Here is a 21,597-nt window from a genome sequence, read left to right as displayed (position 1 = left end):
CTGACCTGTCAAAGCAACAAAGGCTGTAACATTCTTCGGTTGATGACTTTGTGCTCGAGAAAACACAAATTTGCATGTAGGGATATATTTGGTCTAGAGCGAGTGGCTCTTATCCAGAATACTAGAGTTGGATTCTACAAGGAAGCCACTTTGATGTTACCACTAAGTATAGAATATAGCTTGACAATGTCCTGGTTGGCAGCATTTTTCCCTAAAACCAATATCTACCTTTTAGCATCAATGGTGCTTCATTTTCATTTTCATTCATTTGCTCATTATCCATGCCATGGGCATTAATATATCCCCAACCTACTCCATATCGTTTGAAATTCGTGCCTATACTAATCTGGATGGTCCTTTTAGTCTTTGGCCAGATGGGCAATATTTCTATGATTTTCACAAACAATTTAAAATGTGGACTCATCAGAGCATTTTTTACATTTTGCATCAGTCCATCTAAATGAGTTTGTCACAAAAGAAACAAATGGCATTTCTGGGAGTTGGTGATATATCAGTTTTGAACCTCAATGGAAATAATTTTGATCAGAATGGCAAAAAAAAGTTTGCAAGTGAACCTTCTCATATTCTCATCGTTTGTGTTACACTTTTGTTCTTGCCATGTTCCCCTATGTACCGTATACTTCGTGTTTCTCGCATTTCATCAACAATATTGCCGGATCATGTGCCAATTTTACCTCAATATGTTGTGTCCACTCTTGAACGAAGCATAATGTATAATAATCTATCCCTATTAAATTCAATTAATGGTATTTTACCCTCTACTTTTACATATCGCTCATGTATTTTTATAGACTGCCTGAGTTTGATTAGAGAGGCTGCCATCAGTGATGACATACTGTATTCCTGGCTGCACCACAGCTTCCAGCTATGCACCTGTTCCCTCAAACACACACACACAGGTACGCTTCAGTGCATGTAGTTTCAACTTGGGGTTTTCTCATTAAAGACTGGGTGCAATTTGACAGCTTTTGACAGCGACGGCTTGCACATAGTAAGCGCCACAGTGACAGATATCCGACAGCTTGATGATAACTGCTGCCTTATTGCAGAAACACAGGTGTCCCTCATGGCCAACGACAAAAGACAAGTCTGAGTGACAGATTGCTTTGATGAAAACTTGCACAACTGGAAACAAGTTGATGCCCCCCACACTTTCTTTCAATGACAGCTTTCCATCCAACCCCTTTTACCTTTCCGACCACTTTTCACGTGCTTTTAATGTTTCACTTTCATTCTTTTTTTTCATATGATGTCGTTCGCTCCTCTTGCGTGCCCTCTGTCAAACAGCAAACTTTCTAAAACGCTTGCTTAACAGGCCGTGAAAGGGCAGGACAGATGGCTACATCCTAGGTGGTAATTATCAACTACTTCCTCTTCGACAACAAGGAGGAAAAAAAGTAACAAGGCAAGGTGTTGCCGTCAGGTCAACTGATGGCGCTGACACGTTTCGGAGGCGCGCCTTGGCAGTGAGCTCAAACAGACAAACGGGGAGGGGAATGGGTGAGGGAATTTACTGCAAAGGGCCCTCTGGAGGCATGATAGCACATTGACAGTGTCATAAGTCAAGCACCGCTATAAGAGGATATTTTTTGGCTTCATTACACAGCCACCAAAAGCAAATATCTATATTAATGGCTAGACAATTTTATGTGCTCCATCGCAGATGTAAATGTATTTAGCCACACATTTGACCGAGACCACAACTCTCTGTAGGGCTACTTTAAGAGTCAGGTTAGCATTTAGAGTAGCTGGTAGGATACAGCGCAAGTGTTACGTATTGGTTTGATTAGAGCACGTGTCAAAGTGGCGGCCTGGGGGCCAAATCTGGCCCGCCGCATCATTTTGTGTGGCCCGGGAAAGTAAATCATGAGTGCCAACTTTCTGTTTTAGGATCAAATTAAAATGAAGAGTATAGATGTATATTAAATTTCCTGATTATTCAGGGCTTTTAATCCAGTTCTTTTAATCCATTTATAAAAAAAGAATCTAAATATTATATCTAAAATGGTCCGGCCCATATGAAATCGAGTTGACGTTAACGCGGCCCGCGAACCAACCCGAGTCTGACACCCTTGGATTAGAGTGTAGTAAAGGCAGGGATCTCCAGCATCTCACTCATGAACTTCAGAGAGCCGACCAGGGCTTTTGCTGAAGGTCTTTCATTAGAACAAGAGAAAACTGCACTTTGATTCAATTGATCAAGTGCCAGGATATTACTATCTGACAAGGCCAACCGAAAAAAAATATTTTCACAAAGACTGAGGGAACAGACTTTTGCATCTCAAATGTGAATGACAAGTGTATTTTTCTCGTTTTTAATGCATGTACCTGGTAGTTGGTTAAAGGATGGACCATGGAGAAGCATTTCACACAGGTTCAAAGAAACGTCTCCCTGGCTTCCCTGCTGGAAACAGCCACTAAAAGGACAAGGTTTGCAAGAAGATCAATAAAAGTTTCATTGAAACCTGGCAGACATTCTAACCGAGCACAGAAAGCCCTTCAAAACGGGCAGATGTTTCTATCAGCATTAGTCATCTATCAAGAGAAATCTATTTCATCTGTCTCTGTGTAGGTTAAGGGCGAAGACTTGGCTTTTTAGGTGTTCCATGCGCTGGGATTTGGTTTTAGACAGGGTGTTAAAGTTAATGGTTTGGGTGGGGCTAGAACATAGACAGGTAAAACGAATATTGAATGTAATGTGAAATAAGTAGGTTGCAAATTTAATCTATTTCAAGTTTTATGATGTTCACAATTTTATTTCCTTTCTATTGTATTGTACCAACAATTTAGACTTCTAAGAAACAAATTGTCTTTGTCATCGAGATTCCGATGTTTTCAAAATGTCCTGCATTGCACGGAAGATTCCATCCATCACTTTTCCTTCTGATTACAAAACATTTGTTTCTGTAGAATCTACAAATGAATAGTCACGTTGCCAGGTTGTTGTTTTGCCCCAGGTAAGACTAATGGCTGCATTGATGCACTTTTTTTTCAGGAACTAACCGTTTATTTTTGTGTAGGTCTATTAAAATTAAAGGTGACAGCTAATTTGAATCCTCTTTGAATCACAGGAAACGTAATAGAGAACACGGTGATAGACAAGGCTCCCCCTACCTCCGCACAAGCCTCCCGCTGCATGCAAAAATATGGAAATGGGGCCCGTATTAGGATCTTTGTCTGCTTGTCATTCTCACATGGGGCACATCAAAGCCATATGACCTGATTTTGCACCTGCTGTTTAATTAAATTTACAAGACAGACACAGTCTCCACTCCTGGTGATATACAAATCTGGCTTTATTACCCACTACTGTAATTTACAAGGCAATTTACCGCTGGGCGCTAATGGAGCCTGCCAAAGTATTCCCTCTGAAAACATATACAAACATGTGCAACAACAAGTTGTGTGGAGTTAGAACCCAAAATCTCAAGTCTAGTTTTTAAATTGTAACTAATTACCACTGGTACTGTTCGCCGATCTAGCCTGATGTGATGAGCCGTAAAACATTCATCTATCTATTTTCTATGCTGCTTATTCTGGTGAGCCTGAGCCTATCACTACTAAATTTAGGCACACCTAGATTTGTCATCAGCCAATCACAGGACAGAATCAAGAATAAAAAAAACAGACAGCCGTTTATTTTAATAAAATAAAGTCTTCACTTACCTTAACATTGTGGAAGTAAATGAGTACAAAAAAACGGGGTTGGAAGTAAAAAAAAAGGCCTCTTATGAGTGTTGCGGAAACTACTATTTCTTGAATCTGGCTAAATCAAGACAAGCTATCTGACATGAGGCTGAAACATTGTTATTGTGAGGGGATAATAATATTTTGAAGTGGGCCTTGTATCTCATACAGTATGAAGGAACTGTTTATATACATCAGAAGAGATCATGTAGCCTTAATTATGCCAATATTTTTCTTAAAATGGAGAGTGAGTAGTTTCAGATCAAGTTATGAGTCCATGACTTCAACAGAGAAGTGAGGAGAAGAACTTTGTAACATCAGAAAATACATTTAAGCACATTTCTGTTCATAATATGAATGTGCTTAAAGCTCAATTTTATTTCACTTCCTTGAACGGATTAATACATTTGATATGTTTTGTTGGTGTTTAAACTATACCAAGACGTTTCGCCATTCGTTTATTTGCGAATTAATATGCAAACTTAAACGACTGATCTTTTTTAATAGATTTTTTTCAGCTTTATTCACTTTTTTTTGAAACAGCATCAATAGAATTTACCCCATTAACTGATTATGGCTGCCAGCCCTTCTGAGTCCAAATGGATTGGGTGTCTGTCACCGTCAGTGGTGGCCAATGACGTGATTAATGATTTAGCACAAAAGCATAAAAGAAAGCATTCCTGTTTTTTTCCCAACTGAGCACTGAAAAATGGTCGCAACTACTAGGCTACTTTGAGTCTAAATGCATCCCCAGCGTTTACCGTATTAACCAATTTCAGCACTGCACATTAGGCGTCGAACCCGGCAATAGCGGGAACATAAAAGTCTACGGTGGGTGCTTAGTGCACCAGCTGCCGTGTGGCCACTGCTTCCCCATGAAGGGAATACACTTTCTAGAGACACCCGCAAATCTATGGTCTCCCCACCAAAATGTACTGTGACATTAAGTGCATTTTCTTTTTAGGTTTAAAGACAATGATTACTTTGCCTTGTTGTTTTTTTAAAATCATACTTGTCTCCATGCAGTCCTCTATTTTGATTGCCAAATTTGAACTGTGCTCATATTTGCTTTTAGTTCATTTATATTAAGATAATAATCAAAGCCATTACGCAAAACAGAATACTAGAGATGTGAAAATTATATGAATTTGTCTTCATTGCCCTAACACAATGTGTTTTAACCAATTGCCTGCCGGGCCGCCTGTATATATCACATCAGACACATTATACTGTAGAGTGCTGTAGTGTAATGAATTTAGAGTTGAGGAATGATGAGCCTAGCAATTTTACATCTTACCTCCATTTTGACTAACGCTTTGTGAGAAGAAATAAGTAGCTAAGCCACAATTGCTATTTTCAAGACTAGCATTCTCGATTTGTGTTTCGAAATGTTAACCTTTGAATGCTGTAAATGTATGGAGTTCTGCATGTGAGCATCCACGGTGCTTTGCATTTGCATATGAGTGAGAGACATACCCCAGGTTTGTAGTAGACTATGCATGTTGAGCAATCCATAATAGATGATGAAATTTGGCAAGCCGTCCATCCTTATGGTTCTTTTTCTTCTTCTCCAGCTGCTTGTTTTCCCACAACTCATCTGTGGTGCTGACCAACATTCATATGCCTTCATGAGCAAAGGGGGGAATATCTAAAAGTCACCAGCTCCGGCAGTGAATTCAAATACCAATGGGTCTTTCACTTGCTCCCACACTGCAATGAGAACATAAGGACACATGGTGCTCAAGGGAATGTCAAAGTTTAGTGAAAAGGCCAACGATAATATCACAGAAAACCGTACACTGTGGCAGTGAGTGCATCTTTATTTATAAATCCAAACAAACACACTCACTATAGTCTGAAAATAGTATGTCATATTTTTCATGATGCCACCAGTTCAAACATGGTCAAATGATTTATAATTTTATTACTGGGATGTATTTGTTTACCAGAGAATGACAAATGGTTGTGTTTTTAGGATAATGAAATTCTCTCTAACTTTAAATATTAGAAAGTTGCTCTTTTTTTCCAGACTATAAGTCAAACCTGAGTTTTGAACCCTTGTGGCTTCAGAACTGTTTTCCAAAAGTTAAGTAATGGTACATGATGTAAAACAGTATTTTGCCTTAGAACAAAAAATAAAAATAAATCCAGTGTCTTAGTGAATTGCAAGCAGGGTGGGTTGGATAATATGTAAATCCCAAGGGGAAGCTCATCCTTAATTTCCGCTTCTTTCTACTTTCTGAGTTGATACATTTTAATACTCAACACAACTTCCAACCAATAGAATAAGGATTCTGGTCGAAATGCTTTCAAAGTCAGACCTGCAAAGTTTCTCACATCTATTCAAAGAAAGGACTAGAGAGCTATGATTGATGGTCTTTGAATGGCTGGTGGTGGAATTCTAGCACACAACTGTTTTCACCAAGCTGTAGACAGCGATGGAGAGATATTGGGAGGGCAAAAGCAGAGCAAATTAAAATCTCCCCTCCTCCTAATGCAGTGGACTAACTGGGTGTGAGTTAGAGTAGGCCTACATTAGCCAGTGTGACTACTTTTGAGCCAGGTCTTCTTCGTCTTCATCTTCCTCATCCTTTCCTACAATATGGCCATAATCATCGTACACACCGCAGGAGAGAACAATCTCTGAAAACGACAACAATAAGCCCTAGCACATGGCAAGCAAAGCAGGAGGAGAAAAATGAAGGAAACAAAAATAGAGAGGCAAGGCACCAGAGTATTTTTTTCCCTTTTTTATTAGGTGCAGGTGCAAAATTTGAGTCACTGCCAGGCCGCACTCTCTGTTTGCTTTCACATTAACGTTGTCAGCTTTTTACCTCCTCACTCCTCACCTGTACTGCTCCATGTTGTGCTACTCACTCATTTAATTGTTAAGCATAACCACCTCAACAACACACGGAAGAAAGTCAAGTTTGCTAGAGACCTTAAAGCCAAGCCTTGCATTATTCTTAAAAAGAAAAAAAAGCTGGACACTGGGTACAGTTGTAACATTCATTAATTTTCAACACGCTTCTCCACATCAGGGCTCTGGGGTGCTGGAGTCTGGTGACCACAAGCAAGCTACACCCGAGATTGGTCGCAAGTCAGTTGTAGGCTACCCATAGAAACAAACAACCATTCACATTCACAATCACACCTCCACCAAGTGGGAATCGATCCCACGGTGCCCGTAACATCAGGCGAAAGAACAACTACTCCTTTGAGTGGCCAGTTGTAACATGTCTGACATTTCTCTAACTTTAAACCTCTTCGCTGAACCAAACTGCTTCAAACTACAATACAAACCAGCCTAGCTTATTTATTAGCAAAATGTCCCAATAGCTAGTTTTCAGTTGTAACATACTGTAGCAGGCTTCCTAGTGCATCTAGGTAATTAATATGTTAAGTTTTTTACACATTTGGGAGAAGTTGTTAACATTAGAGCAATGAGCATGCATGATTACCCCTCCAATCACTATAATATTCTAATTCCAAAAAGAGTCTCCAGACACTGATATCATTATTTCATTCATCAGCCGTACCATGCACCCACGCAAGGGTTGTTGGAGTCAATCCCAGCTGAATTCGGGTGAAAGGTAGACTACACCCTAGACTGGTCGCCAGTCAGCTGTACAGCACACAGAGGGATAGACAACTATCCCCACTTACAATCATATCACCACCGAGCGTAAATCGACCCCACGCTTGCCTCCACCGAAGTCAGCTATCACCCCAAAAATATATACCCAAAAGACTAATATCCCTTGCGAATGCAGTATAAACAGAACTAATGACAAGCCATTTCAGTACTTTTTTGTTTTGTGGTCACCGGGATATCAAGTAAACTGTTAATGACATTCAAATTAAAACATTTTCTTGGATGCAAAGAACAAAACGAGAGAACAATCTGGTTTTATTTATATTCCAAAGTTGCTTAGGTTTTGAGTGTTTTTTTCCTCCCGCAAACAGATATTCACAGGCTTAAGCATTATAGACATACACGCACAAGCACATGCACGCACACATACGCTCTCGCTGAAGAACAGCCATATTTGTGTAATTAAGCCCTAATCATGTCGTCGCTTTATCACATTATTTATTTTTGTCCCTACAGATGTTTGCTTCCGTACTGCGAGCTCTTTTTAATCAGTGAGACAGATGTCTCTCGTGACAAAAGTAAAACCTTTAAATCAGCTCAAATACTCCCACGTACGGTGCACAAACACATGCGCAAAACACAATCCACTTCTTTTGTTTTGTCTTTCCAATAATAAAGAGGTACTTTTGTGGATTATTAAATACAATTCTGTGTAATACTCTGCCATTGGCGATGATGAAAGGTTGAGCATTGTTTTCCAAAACATTTTGGGGTTCATTAAATTGATTTCATTTTTAAAAGACTACTTTATATTCATACATGGGAACAAGTAAAAGCCAACAATATTAAATTGGATGCAAATCTGTTTGAAAATGTTGACTGGGGGCTTTTTTCCCCCCACTGTCTTCCTGCATGAATACGATTGGTAGAGTAGGGCACATTTCTAAACTGATTGCTCCGGAATCAAAGTGAGTTGTTTACATATCCTGGCTCATTCTTCTCAGAGTGCAAGCTCCTAATTGCCGAAACTGCTGCTCACCATCCTTGGTCCGAAAAACAGAATTCAGCATTCCACAACTTTTTCAGGCACTTTTATTAATAGGCCCATCTTGGCGGTGCTATTGATCTCCCCCACAGAACTACCGCTAATGATGTTGAAACAGACTTTTGTCATGAATAAATGTCGAAAAATTCAATCTCTAATGGTGATGAAAAGTTTCCATCTAGTTCTAACTCATACTTGACAGAAGTTGTGCTCTGGCAGGGAAAAAAACTTTTATAAATGACCAAATGTCACTAATTGGATTGAACTCTGCATTTTTGATGACACCAGTTGGTGTGGTGGGGCGGCAGTGCTGTTGGCATGGGGCAGCAGGAAGAAGGGGGGAATTGATGGGTTGTGCCTCCAAATGTAAATTAAACAAAAGGCGGGAGATCATGACAGCTTTGGAGGGGCAGGGCCGCAGACTTGTGATTGGCTGTGTGGTAAAGGAGAACAAGTGGAGCACAGTGCAGCAAACATTGGCACACATTGCGAAGAGCTCCGAGGCAGCCGAAGCAAAATAACTTCTGTTCCAGGGAACAACAAAGGAGTACCAACCGGCGAAGCCCACAACTTCTTGGTCCTTGTTATTGTGTGATTTCGTAATCAAGAGGATGGTATCTGATCTACAAACCATGGACAGCTGGTTCATTTCCACCGCCAGGCCTTGTGGGAGATGTAGTTTCTTCTCTCAATGACATATGCAAATCCCAACTGTCCCTCCCCTCTCTCTTCATAATTGCCGACTTTTCAGTAACAGAAGGAGGCCCATTTGTGTGCCGGTGCATGTGTGTACGTGTGTGCACAGCCTCTGCTCTCGTCAGGGTCCAGCCTTACTTCAAGGGATAAATAAAAGATGCAGAGTTTATCTGCAGGAGCATAGCAGAAGGTAGGCGTAGGCTGGACGGATAGAGAAGGATTCTTCAGAGAATCTGAGCCATCCATTGCACCACATCCATTCTCCATTTGGGCTTGACATGGTACAAACACTCTGCATTGTGGGCCACAGATTGTGTTGACTGGGTGTCCCTCAAGTGACATGAAAAAGCCGGCCCCCCCATCTGCCCGACAGATCTGTGCGGGCAGTGGCTGAAAGCGCTGACAGAGTGAGACAGGTGGGATGGACAGACGGACAAACTGGGAGGAGAGTGCCACACAGCATCTTACAGCTATTAGCACGGTAGAGGGAGCAAGGCTAACTTTTGGTTAAATGGTGAGGAGGTACACCTGCCTATATGTTCGGGGAAGATCAATTGGGCAGGAAACAGACTTGCTGATGATACACGGCAACAGCCTGCATCCGGCTAAATTATGGTAATGGCATGCAGTCATCTGCCTAGTGCCATTTGACTCGACAAAAACACTTAAACACTCCATCTATTCCTCTAAGTGGGAAGAGGAGAGGCCATCTTGGATGGGTGGGCCTGTGGGTTTTTTGACGGGAACAGAGCAGACGAGTCACTGACGCAGTCTGTTCGCCACAGAGGCAGGCGGACAGACCTCCTCCGAAGCCTGTCAACATACATGCGTGTGTGTGTGTGTGTATGTGTGTGAGAGCAAGTGACTGTTTTGACTATAATAAGTTAACATGGGAAACAATCTATTTCAGTCATTCCTTGCATTTCAACAACAAAAAGATAGATTTTTTGAGCCAGAAATTCAAGTGCTGCCATCCTTCAAGCACCATCTACAAAATATGCAATGGAGTTCGCTTGCAGAAAATGGTGGAAATCAATGAACCCTACCATCACCGAAATGTTACTGGTGGCGGCAATCCGGAATGTAAATCAGGACAATGAATGTGTTTGTGCTCTGATATTTGCTATTATCAATTCCCCCTGATGCTCATAGTCAGTTAGGATAGGCGACAGGACCCCCTCCGTCCTCCGTGAAACTTGTGAGGATAAGCAGAATGAAAAATACATGAATGAATATATATATTTAATGGCAATAGGCCCTTCTGTGCCTCTTATAGTAGCTGTATTTCCTAAAAATTCTATATTTCTTTTGCAACTTGACTGATTCGAGGACTCAGGGACAACTTTGCTCTTTTTTTTTTCATGAATATATGTATAAAAAGAAATAATACAGAAAACACAACATAAAAGAGAGAAACTTTGAGTCATTGTGAGTGCAGGGAGTACAGCAGGTCATCAGAGGCTCAGCATGGAGATAAATGTCACTCCTAAATCTCTGTTGGCCTACACGGTACAAACTGAGCAGCCACTCTTCTGTTATCAGCTGCATGAATGCGTACACACACACACACACGCACACATACACCTACACACAGACCCACCCTTCCGCTCTTGAACAATTAGCTCTATGGTGGCTCTGAGCCTGTGAAATGTCATTCTGCCAGGTAAACTAGCTATTATATCACAAAGGCTGCAGCTGAGTCAATTATATGGAATGGGGGTTGAGGGTGGGAAAGATCAGGGTAGGACGGGAAGGGGCAATGAATGCATGGGTCCATCAAAGAAGAGTGCACACAGGTTAGGAGAGAATGCAATGAAGATTGGAAGAAAGAAAAAATAGAGTTCCTCAGTCTTGTCACTAATTATGCTTATATAACATTTACAACATAGACTTCACTGTTATGATCATGCATCCATTAAACATCTGCATCACAATATGCTCTATTTTGACAAGTACAAAACACAATTGTTACATCAGTAGTTCAAATTTCGTGATGGATTCAACTCATTTGACAGCAAGCTGTTTTAGTTGTCACATTGAGTCTTTTGAAATTCAACACAAATCGTGCCAAGAAGCCTACTTTAATGTTATTACCCACAATGTAGAATGGCAATTGTTTTAGTTCGCATTTGTCTGTGAATTGCTGTGTGCTGATTTAAGAACCTATTTTGGTGATGACCAAATCGGGGTCTCAATCTTCAGTCACCTTTCTTCCTACAACAATATATTGAAGTGTCCGACCGCAGGTATTCTTTACTATTGTTGACAGCAGCAGTCACTTACATTTTGATAGCCTGTCTAGGTACCTGCCTATCAAATTGTTTGTATTGATCTGAAAAAAGTGTGCAGACAAGAATCAATTTCCACCACTTACCCTGAAAAGCCCGCTACACCGAGAGGGATGAGTGGAATGGAAAAGTTGGAGTGGCTTTGTATATCTTGTTTTAACTCAATTGGTTTTAGAACTCCTGGAAAACAAAACAGACAACATTTTATTGTTAAGTGATACTCTGTCAAAAAATGAACCAAGAGTTCTAAGGCCCCATCAAAAAAGAAAAAAAATATTATGGCCCAACAAAAATATGTTCTTGTTATTAGCCTACTGAACCACATTTTCTTTTGTCCCCGTTAAAGTACCTCAGGTTGCATGCACCACGGCCTGGGAATGCCTGGATTGTGGACTTTCACTAACTAAATAACAATCTCAAGTATGTGTGAGTTTTAACGAGTACAACAAAGTAGAGTGGTTAAGTCAGTTCAAAAGGGAGCTAAGGCCATAGAGGGACTGCGTCAGAACCGCAAGGTTTTTCAAATGCAGAGTGACCAGATGGAGCCTGATGCATAGGGCACATGAAGATGCTTCCCCAAGGACCCCTACATTTTCACTCACTCATCACTCCTCACCCTTCAAATGGGATTCTAGCTAAAAGCTTTTTCCAGCCCTCCCATGTACCCTTTTTCCTCTCATAGTGGGAACTGCCCAAATGCCAGCACGTCCCACCTGGGCCAAGCCAAGCTTCTACCAACACTCAGGTGGGTGGAATTCATGTGGGTTGGCGAGGGAGACAGCACTGAGGGCACTCACCTCTGACGGAAATACAATGGTGCAGGGCCCGGCTGGCTGGCTGACTGGGTTTGCTACAGATAACGCTGCTAATCGTGCAATGGCAAACAGCGGCCACTGAACAATGAGAAAGCAGCAGTGCTTTGATAGGAAAATATCTTCCACCACAAACACACACTCACTAATAATAAACTCACACATGTATTAATGTGGAACATTGTAATTGAGCTCTCAACTCAAGGTGTTGCAGGCTGATAGACATGAGAAGAATGGGAGATTTATTCCTTTTCTTTTTTTTTTTTATATATTCAGATGTCTATAAATCCCTAGCCTTTTCTCATGTAATCCAACTTTTGTACAATGAACGCACATTGCTTTGCAATCCAGACTTTTCTCTTTACTTTTTTCTTCCCAATTCCACCTGGGTGTTGGAAGATACTGCAACAATCATACTTTGGGAAATTAGTTATTTCCTGTTGAAACATTTGCAATGGATCATTTACTAAAGTGATACAGTTCATCCTCTGCTGAGTTGTATGCTTTTTGTTTCATAACCTCCAGAATAAACATAACAATGTGCATGTATTTAATCTTGTAAAAACTAAATGTAGAAGAACACTCAGAAAACTGAGGCAAAAAGGCATGTCGGGGAAATAGTGTGGCAATGTGGTAAAACAGGCACACATTACTGATTTTTAACATCTTTAAAATGTGAGAGACAATTGGTAATTTCAAATTATCTCACTGCCCGTAAAAGTATGGGTAAAATTAGGGTGAGAAAATCACATATCTCCCATAATAGGTCTTCCAACATTGACCTTCGAGAAGGCATTTGTATGAAAATAAAAAAAATAAAGTCAAAACACTAGTTTGTTGTCTATTTAGTTTAGCAGGTGAAATAACGTGCACACAGAACTTAACACCTTAAAATTATGTTACATTTGGTGAAATATAAATACTACGGAAATTGCCTTTGACAACTTTTCATAATTTCCCTAAAATTGCAAGGTGTACCTCGTCAAACTAATGTAGTTGATATATACATGATGAAGCTCATTTATTTGATGTAGGAAATACTTAATGAGACTAATTTAAGTATAATTTATTCATTCATCAAATAATTTTACCACTATTGGCTGCATGTATTCTAAATATTGTAGATGTCCTTTCACTTAGGCTTCACTTTGAATGAGGTTGGTCAATTACTAAGATGTTGACCAATTATAAAATACAGTACAAAAACAATACAATGAATTGTGGCCTTTACAGCTCTCAACAATCTGCGGTTTTTGAGCATTCATTCATTTTCTGAACCGCTTATCCTCACAAGGATTGTGCGGGCTGCTAGAGCCTATCCCAGCCAACTACGGGCACCATGCGGAAGACACCTTGCCAATCGCAGAGTGTTCGAGCGACGTAAATAAATATAAATCATAAATATATATTTAGTCTGTTTTTCCATCTTTTGACATTCATTAACTTCATGCCACTCCAACTGTGCTAAAATGCAATTTTTGTTAGTCTCTGAAAAGAGCATCCATCAGCTTTTTGATCCAAAGCGTGTCAAAATTGTCTTCGTCTTTTCAGTCGTGCAAATCCAAATGCTCCCAGTGAGCACATTAGCACATCTAACTACTGAGTGAAGGTGTATCATTTTGAATTTGAGATTTAATAAGAACATGACTAAGCAGGAGAGACTACGTAATTCACTGATGAAAACCAAAGACTTACAGAAGTTTTCTACATCTTTGTATCCCATCATCACTGTCTTCAAGACACCTTTTGTCAATGTTTGGTGTGGTTTTATCAGACATTCCTTCACTCCCGTGCAAGTTAACCTTCATGATGTGACTTGGCTCATGTTGGTGAATGTTTTCCCACGTGCATCAGAATGTTGCTGTGAATGTCTGGAAATCACAGGGGGCTCCTAGCCACTGTTTGGCTCAGATTTTGGCAGCCCGCAAAACTCTGCCATGCATACGGAAGCATGCAGGAGCGAGTCTGGAATCAAGGTCAGGACTGGAAAACGATGTAGCAACACTCCCAGGACCCGACTTTCTGCTGAGTTTGGCATTTGTGAGCACAAGCTGTCCCCTGAGGCTGCAGCCAGGATTCACCCATCACTGCTTATCCCGAGCAACCTGTAATGAGCTTGCTGGAGGACAGTCCTACTTAGAAACAATGTTTGAAGACTCTTGGCATCCCAGTTCACATAAAATGACTACATGGCCTTCTGGCACAAACGTGAAGCCACCACTTTCACTAGGTAAATTAAAAGTTACTTAGCGACAATTTTTTTCTTCCATCCAAATTCACTACACAAGCATTCATCCATCCATCTTCCATGGCTTTTATCGATTTCAGGGTGATGGCAAGCTGGAGTCTCAACTGAATGAGGATGGATCACTTGCCAATCACTGGGTTGACAGGGAAAGGAGAAGGGGGGAAATTGGAGGCAGATGAAGAATTTTGCAAAATAGAAAGCCATACTGTTCTACTGCAGTAACACAGTTGGAAGAAAGACATCTGCAAAACACCAAATGCGTCTCAATATCTTATAATAAGCAAATAACCATGAACTTGATAAATAACACTTGGCAGAGCCATGTGGGATCGAAATATCATGTAAAAACTTTTTCAGTCAGACATCAAAATATTCACCAGGCCAATTCATATATTCACCTCTCAGAATCTCTCAAAAATTTTAAGAGTGCTCCAACAAAAAGTACAAAGACTCAAAGATTAGAGAACCTTCTCTCCACTTTTTGCAGCGACCTTAAAAGGAGTGACGCACTGTGCAAACATCTGGTCCATCAGCTGGATCCTATGCATCAGCGGGCACAGGGACACACTGGGACAGGTTGGCGGCTGCCTTTGACAGCAACAGTTAATTTCCAACATAATCAATTTATGTGCAGCTCCATAATAACCATCTGTGTTGTGCATAGAGGAGGACAGTCCTGAGGAACAGCACAGCGCTGCCTGCTGCTCCGCCTCCTCCTCTCCACGAGCTACGCCAGGAGCAAAAGGCGAGGAGAAAGGAAGATTGGGTGATGAAAGGACAATAAGAAAAGAAAGGTAGAGATACCTTTGAGGTCAGAAAATTGATTTAAGATCCTGACATTGGGTGAACAATTAGTATTTAAATGATTCAACCCACTAACAGAAAACTGCTGTAGTAATGTTCATTATGTGATGCAAATGCTTTGGGTGGGTCGCTTCTACATTTCTCCCTGCTGTGTAATGTAATTTTTCTACAAGGTTAGCTCCCCTCTTTCACCTCTAGTGTCAAAATTTACCAAAGAAAGTGTCACTCAGCCAATTACATTTTGTTGACACACTCTCACACACAGCTGGTAAGAAACAAAACATGAAAACTGAATTAAGCTTGACTGACCCCACTACATCGAATTTTCATAAGAGGAATCGCCATAATGGTTGACCTTAAAAACATTTTTGTATGTACAGTAAAACAGGCTGTTTAGCCAGTTGTGTCTCACATAAGTGACATTGCAAAGTGAATAATTGGTTGTGCCTCCAAATTTAATGCTAAGTAAGTTATACCAAATCTGAGCTAACCAACCTAAATATGGATATCTATCACTCCTTAATCTTGGTGTAAAACAAGTGTAAAAGGGACCCTGTCATTCTAAAGGAGACAGTTGAAAGAATGGAGCAACATTTCTGCTAAACTGCAGTTCCTAACCTCTGTTTGATTAAAATAATAATAATAATAATAATAATACAGGGCTCTGATCTACAGCTGTGATGATTTAGATCTGCATGTTGTTGCTCTGGGCGAGAACGTGTGCTACTCAAATGCAGTCAGTTACATTTGACAATGGGAGAGTTGTGCTGCCCTCGGTGCGATCATTTGTTGTTCCATTTGCAACCAATTAGCAATCACATTTCCAATCTTAAACATAGAAATTGCAAGGCAACTTCTGTGGAAAATAATTCAAGTTGGCTTGGGAGATTATAGATCTATGCTGTGAAGTGGGCACTCTGATTCATGTCCGTGTGTGACTTTCCACTGTAGCCATCTAGAAAAAAAAGACGTATAAATATAATGTATTTCATTAAATGATTTAGGAAGAAACTTAAGATTGGATTTACGCCATTCACACATTAATGAATTACCATACATGTTCGGTGAGCTCACATGATTGTCTGATTACAACTTGATCAGACCTGTATTATACCACCTAGCACTGAAACTTGGACCGAGTTTGAGGAGGTGTAAATTAATAGCGACTTTTAGCCACATGCCTGTGACGTCTATTGGTGCTAAAGGAACACTTAACATGCTCAAGACTATTCTTACTTCTCTGCTTGTTTTGGTGCATATTTTCATACCTTTTCTTTTCATAGTTAGGGCATAATTTTAAAAAATCATTCCTACAGCGGTCACAATGTTTTATTTCCCTAATAGTGTTTTTTTGCTCTGAATGAAACCATCGATGCTCAACTTAGTCTATCAGTATACTGGTATCGAATATAGTCCCACGGACCTATCATGAATAATACATGTGCTGTGTGAACATCCATGTGTCCCTGTACATCCTCTACTATCCTAATTGACATGCAGCAGGGTCTAGCAGCTGTGAGGCTTTTTGCCTCGTGTGAGTGTTTGTATGTGCGTATGGAGAGAGAGAAACTGTACGACACTCGATAAAGTCATTGCATTCTCGAGGCCACCTGGACATAATGGCCATCAGCTGCCACCGTCGTAGCTAATCCAGACGGTGGCACGGACATAAAGCCCAACTTCTTTATCATCTCTTTGTTTTAAATACAGAAAGTTTTCACTATTAATTAGATTCAATACTTTAAAAATAGAAGAAAATAATAGATCAGAATGTTAAATGTAAGTGTACTCGTATTTCAACTTTTTGACAATTGAGGTAGTAATAAAGAATAAGACAAGATGTGATTGAATTTACTAAATTTGAGATTAGTTAGAAAGCAATTAACATTTGATTTGCCGATTGAAAAAAATGTCTGAGGATGACATACAAATTAAGCCCATACAACATTAACTAGTGCACTGGCATGATCTAAAGGAAATGTTATTGTTCGCCAAGTGCTGAGGTGGCAGGTTGGACATCAAATGATGTCAGGATGAGAGGGAAGTTCTTTCTTTTGTGTTACCTGATGAAGCTACTGCCAGGTTGGGTACACCACATAGTACAACGGATATACTGAGCAAAGAACATAGCTGAGAATGAGACGAGGTAATTAGGCACCCTTACTACATTGGCTGAGAGCTAAGAACAGCTAAAGCCTGATATTAAAATGACATGCAGGATCACTCAGATCAAGCCAGATAAGACTTTCTGAACCTATAGAGGCGTTAGGCTTACAATGACAACACCTGTCAAAGCCTGTTCTGTGTGTATGATGAGACGGGCATATGGGAACATTCAAATCTCCATAACCCCTCCGTCGACAAGCCTTTTTTTGCTGTTTTAAATGGAAGAATTTAAATGTGTAACTAATTTAAATGTCGGGGTATATTTATTTGATACTTTTTTTTCATGAAAACCTGATCGTGTGCAATGAAGTGACTGTCATTTCCACGATATTGACTGAAAACATCTGGCGTGAGATCCCAGCGTGATCTCTTTGCCAAGTGCTCTAAGAAGCCTTCCACAGGCCCACTGCTTTCCCTCGTGCTACTGACATTGCTCGTATGCTCAGTCTGGCACCACCAAGTTCGATAATTAGGTGGTTTAAAAATATACATGATAAAAGGAGCAAACAGGAACATCTAAGGGACGCTATAAAGTGATATCTACCAGGTACCACTGCCGGTGTTTTTTTTATTTTTATTTTAAATTCTTGGCTAATACGTCTTTCATGCCAAATGAGAAATGTCCAAACGAACTTTGTCTCTCCTTACGAGTATTTAGTTTGAGTGCAGTCAGTTCTATATTTTTTTCTTCTCCTTTCCGATAGCAGAATCCTTTGATTCTGTCCTGCTTCTCAATTCTTCATGGAAATCCGGGATTTCAAAGAGTTCGTCTTCACTCCCCTCCTCCTTCCCAGGCCGAATGCTGGCCAAGTCTGGGAGAGGGACTACCCATCAGAGGTTGGCTGTTATCAGCAAGGGGGCCCGTGTCTCCAATTCAAGTCACTTTTGGCTGCAGACGGGAACTTTAAAGCAAGCCACAACGTGTCCTGTGATCCCAGTAAGCATGCTTGTTAGTGGAATTGATAAGGCACCCATGCACCTGGGTCCTCTGAAGTTGGCATGGCGTCTTAAAGGGGGAGCACGGGGAGGCAAGGCCGTGCACAAACACGTCGAAGCGAGGAATGGCGGGATGGGGCGGAGGGGAAAAAGGTCTTTTTGGCATGTGACGAAACAGAATATGTTTGGGAGAGCGACCTAGAACATTGCGAAATTATGTACAAATACAGGGCATATGGCAGTGAACCACTCTGAGAATCCTAAATGCGCTTTGGCTCAAACATGTCATTTTCCTCCAGAAACTTTGAGCAATTTGTAAACCAATGCCAAAACACGACGGTGCATGCTTGATTCCTAGACTTTTTTTGAGCACAATGTTGTAGCTCGCATGAATTTGTATGTGTGCTTCATCAACATGTATGTCTCGGCATTTCAATTCCAAACAACGTCAGGGCTTAGATGCCACATTTATGATAATCAGAGTATAATTCATTTATCGGCTCTACCTTCGCCATGTGTTGACCCCACGGCCATGTTGCCAGCGCACATCTGGCTCCACGATGCAGTGCTGAGACCTGGATGGGATTTGCCCCTGGTGATGGGGCATCTGGGAGGCCAGATGAAGCTGTGGCTTGATGAGTGCTTTGTCTATTATGGATATGGGGCTTTATGGAGACATTGACAGCTGCACATTGGCAGTCTCTTGAGCAAGAGGCCTAGTTCAGCAGTTGTGCGCTTTCTCTCGTCAAAGAACAAACGGAGTGCTTTACTTATATGCTGGATGCCATCCAGGAGTTGCTGCAAGGCGAAACATGGACTGTCCCTTTAATCCGAATAGCGGACCATATTTGGTTTACATAAACTCTACCGCAAACTGAGCCACGCGTCCAAACTCGACTGAGTAATAGACAACTAGGTTTTTAAGTAGCCTCTCAAAATGTTTACACTCTTCCTTCTATCATCACTAGTTTTTCCTATTAGCTTTTTTGAACAAGTGTGCTATGCTTGTGTGATTGAATATTCAATAGTACAATAGTGTATACTGGACAGTATGAAAATGTTGTTTTGGGCATAATTTAGTCATTTTAATTAAATTTGGTTGTTCAACTTTACTCCACTTTCCTGCATCGTGTTGAATGCCCACAGATTGGCAAACCAGATCACATCAATTACACGAAATATATCACTGCACTCAAAGCTAGGAAGATCAGAAGTCACGACTTAGACATTCTATGGTCTACAGTTTGTATGTGAACATCACAATGATCAAAACCAATGCCTCTACTAACATTGTCTCATTCCTTACTGAATGTGCCTCATTCACAAAAATATACTGTCTTTTGGAAGACAGAACCTTTATCATCTACAACAAAATTACACAACAAATATAAACTATTTTTGACCTTTACCTTGTTCGAGTTGGCATCTTTGCACTGAATAAGCCACATTTCTCTGTCATAGCTTGGTTGAATGAGCTGCATGCACTATAAGTGGAAATAGACAAATTTATAAAACAAATTCAATAAGCAATGTAAATATATTTAAATCAATGCGTATTTAAAATGTAATTAATCTCTAAAATTAACAAAATAGGCACAGATACAAACAACGTAATAAGACATTTTAAAAATCTTTAAAAACTGTTACTATAATTTTGCAACAGAAACTGGAATCATCTTAAGTAATTGGACTTCCCAGGAATTTTAATAAGTCCCATAAAAGGCTCAATAATTAATCTGCCTCCAAACAAACCAAAATATGAGCCAAATATTTTCAGTAATTGCAAGCTACCAAACACCAGTGCTCATCAAGTGTTACTCCACACAGTCTCCACTCACCGGTCTCAAAACCATAAGCAAAACCATGCCAATCCTGAACACATCCAATAAGTAACATGTATTCTCTGACACTTAACCCCGGAACATGTCCTGTGTTGGGCTGATGGATGGAGAATGTGTTGGCGATGAATCTGAAAGCTCATCCATTGACAAGAGACATGCAGCTTGACATTCTCCAACCTTCCCTCCAGCCCATTTGTGCAGGATTTGGGGGATTTCGTAATTTCCTGTTCTTTCTAAAAAGGGCGGAGGGGTGGAAGGCTGGGATGGGGTAGGCAAGCAGCACCTGGTCCACACAGCTGTACTTCATTTAGCGAGCAATTTGAAAAGAGCGAGAGGGAGAGGAGTGGAGCGGAGCAGCCTTGTCATTAAGGGCTCCAAAATGGCCTCCGTTTGTTCGACACATGGCATGGAGTTAATGCTGCTGAATAGGGAATAGGCACGTTCATGCGCCGGTGCAAATTTCTCATAAGTGCGATGACATTTTAGTAATAAAAAAAAGCCACTTCAAGTGTGGGTGTTGGCTTGGTTCACATTTTCTTGATCAAAAACTGTTTTTTCCTTGTAGGTAATTGACAGCTGCTGCGCAGAATGTAAGCACTTGTAAAGATGGATATTCTATTTGTGTGCTGTTTCATCTCGGTCACACACCTTGAAGTTTGTTGTGCGCGCAGGTGATGCCTGCCACTGGAGTTGAACGTTCTTGAGTTCGACAATGACAATAACAAACAGACTGTTGGTAAACTGAAGTGATGCAAAGGTTTGCTGTGCGGCGCCACAGTTGCCTCGCCTCTTCACAGTTGATCTAATTTGTTTTGACATTCACATGTGCAGCGCTGGAATTTAAAAAGAAAGAAAACTGTGAGGCGGGATCAAAGGCAAATGCTGCATTTTGAATTCTACCAATCTGTGCAAATAGTCTGATAAAATCCTGTGACAAGGCAATGAGCTTTTCATTCAACACACCCCGCCCTTTTATTTTTGCATGCTCGCTCACTTCTTATCTGTCTCAGTTTGCTAGTTGCTTACTTTTAGAATGATTCTGAATGGGCAGAAAATCATGCAAATGCAAGAGACATGTAAAAAAACAATTAAAAAATGTGAAGACAGATTTTAGGATCAGAGGCCCAATGTCCTGTTTTAAAAAAATGAAGCCTGCAAGTACCTGGGATTGGCCACAATGTCTAGCTCAGTGGTCGGCAAACTGCAGAAATCAAGGGTTGTAGTGAGTCCTAGTCTTTGTCCAAGCCAATTCAGCACAGAGAGTTTAATGAGCTTTCTGTGGAAACAAGAAGCACACAAATGACATCAACTGATTGCACTTCTAAGATACCAGTTTGTTGAAAAGGTGTCCTCGTGATGGTTTGGAACTAAAACCTAAAGGCGCAATTTAGAGTGTTCAGCCAGCCTACCATGAATGTTTTGGGGATGTGGGAGGAAACCAGAGTACTCAGAGAAAAC

General features: G+C 40.6%; 1 long non-coding RNA gene across 1 annotated transcript in view; it reads right to left on the bottom strand.

The window, feature by feature from the left end:
- Nucleotides 1-21,597, bottom strand: part of LOC144089790 (uncharacterized) — a 189,487-nt gene that overhangs the window by 13,981 nt on the left and 153,909 nt on the right. Inside the window, exons 5-10 of the long non-coding RNA XR_013305182.1 lie at nucleotides 21,302-21,415; nucleotides 20,788-20,972; nucleotides 19,708-19,782; nucleotides 11,419-11,512; nucleotides 5,185-5,418; nucleotides 2,350-2,438 (exon numbers count right to left, since the gene is read on the bottom strand). This is a non-coding gene — a long non-coding RNA (uncharacterized LOC144089790). The remainder of the gene's footprint in view (nucleotides 1-2,349; nucleotides 2,439-5,184; nucleotides 5,419-11,418; nucleotides 11,513-19,707; nucleotides 19,783-20,787; nucleotides 20,973-21,301; nucleotides 21,416-21,597) is intronic.

The sequence above is a fragment of the Stigmatopora argus genome, chromosome 15 (assembly GCF_051989625.1).
Source record: "Stigmatopora argus isolate UIUO_Sarg chromosome 15, RoL_Sarg_1.0, whole genome shotgun sequence".
NCBI lineage: Eukaryota > Metazoa > Chordata > Actinopteri > Syngnathiformes > Syngnathidae > Stigmatopora > Stigmatopora argus.
The sequence above is the reverse complement of the archived record's forward strand: the minus strand, read 5'-3'. Positions and strand labels throughout refer to the sequence as shown.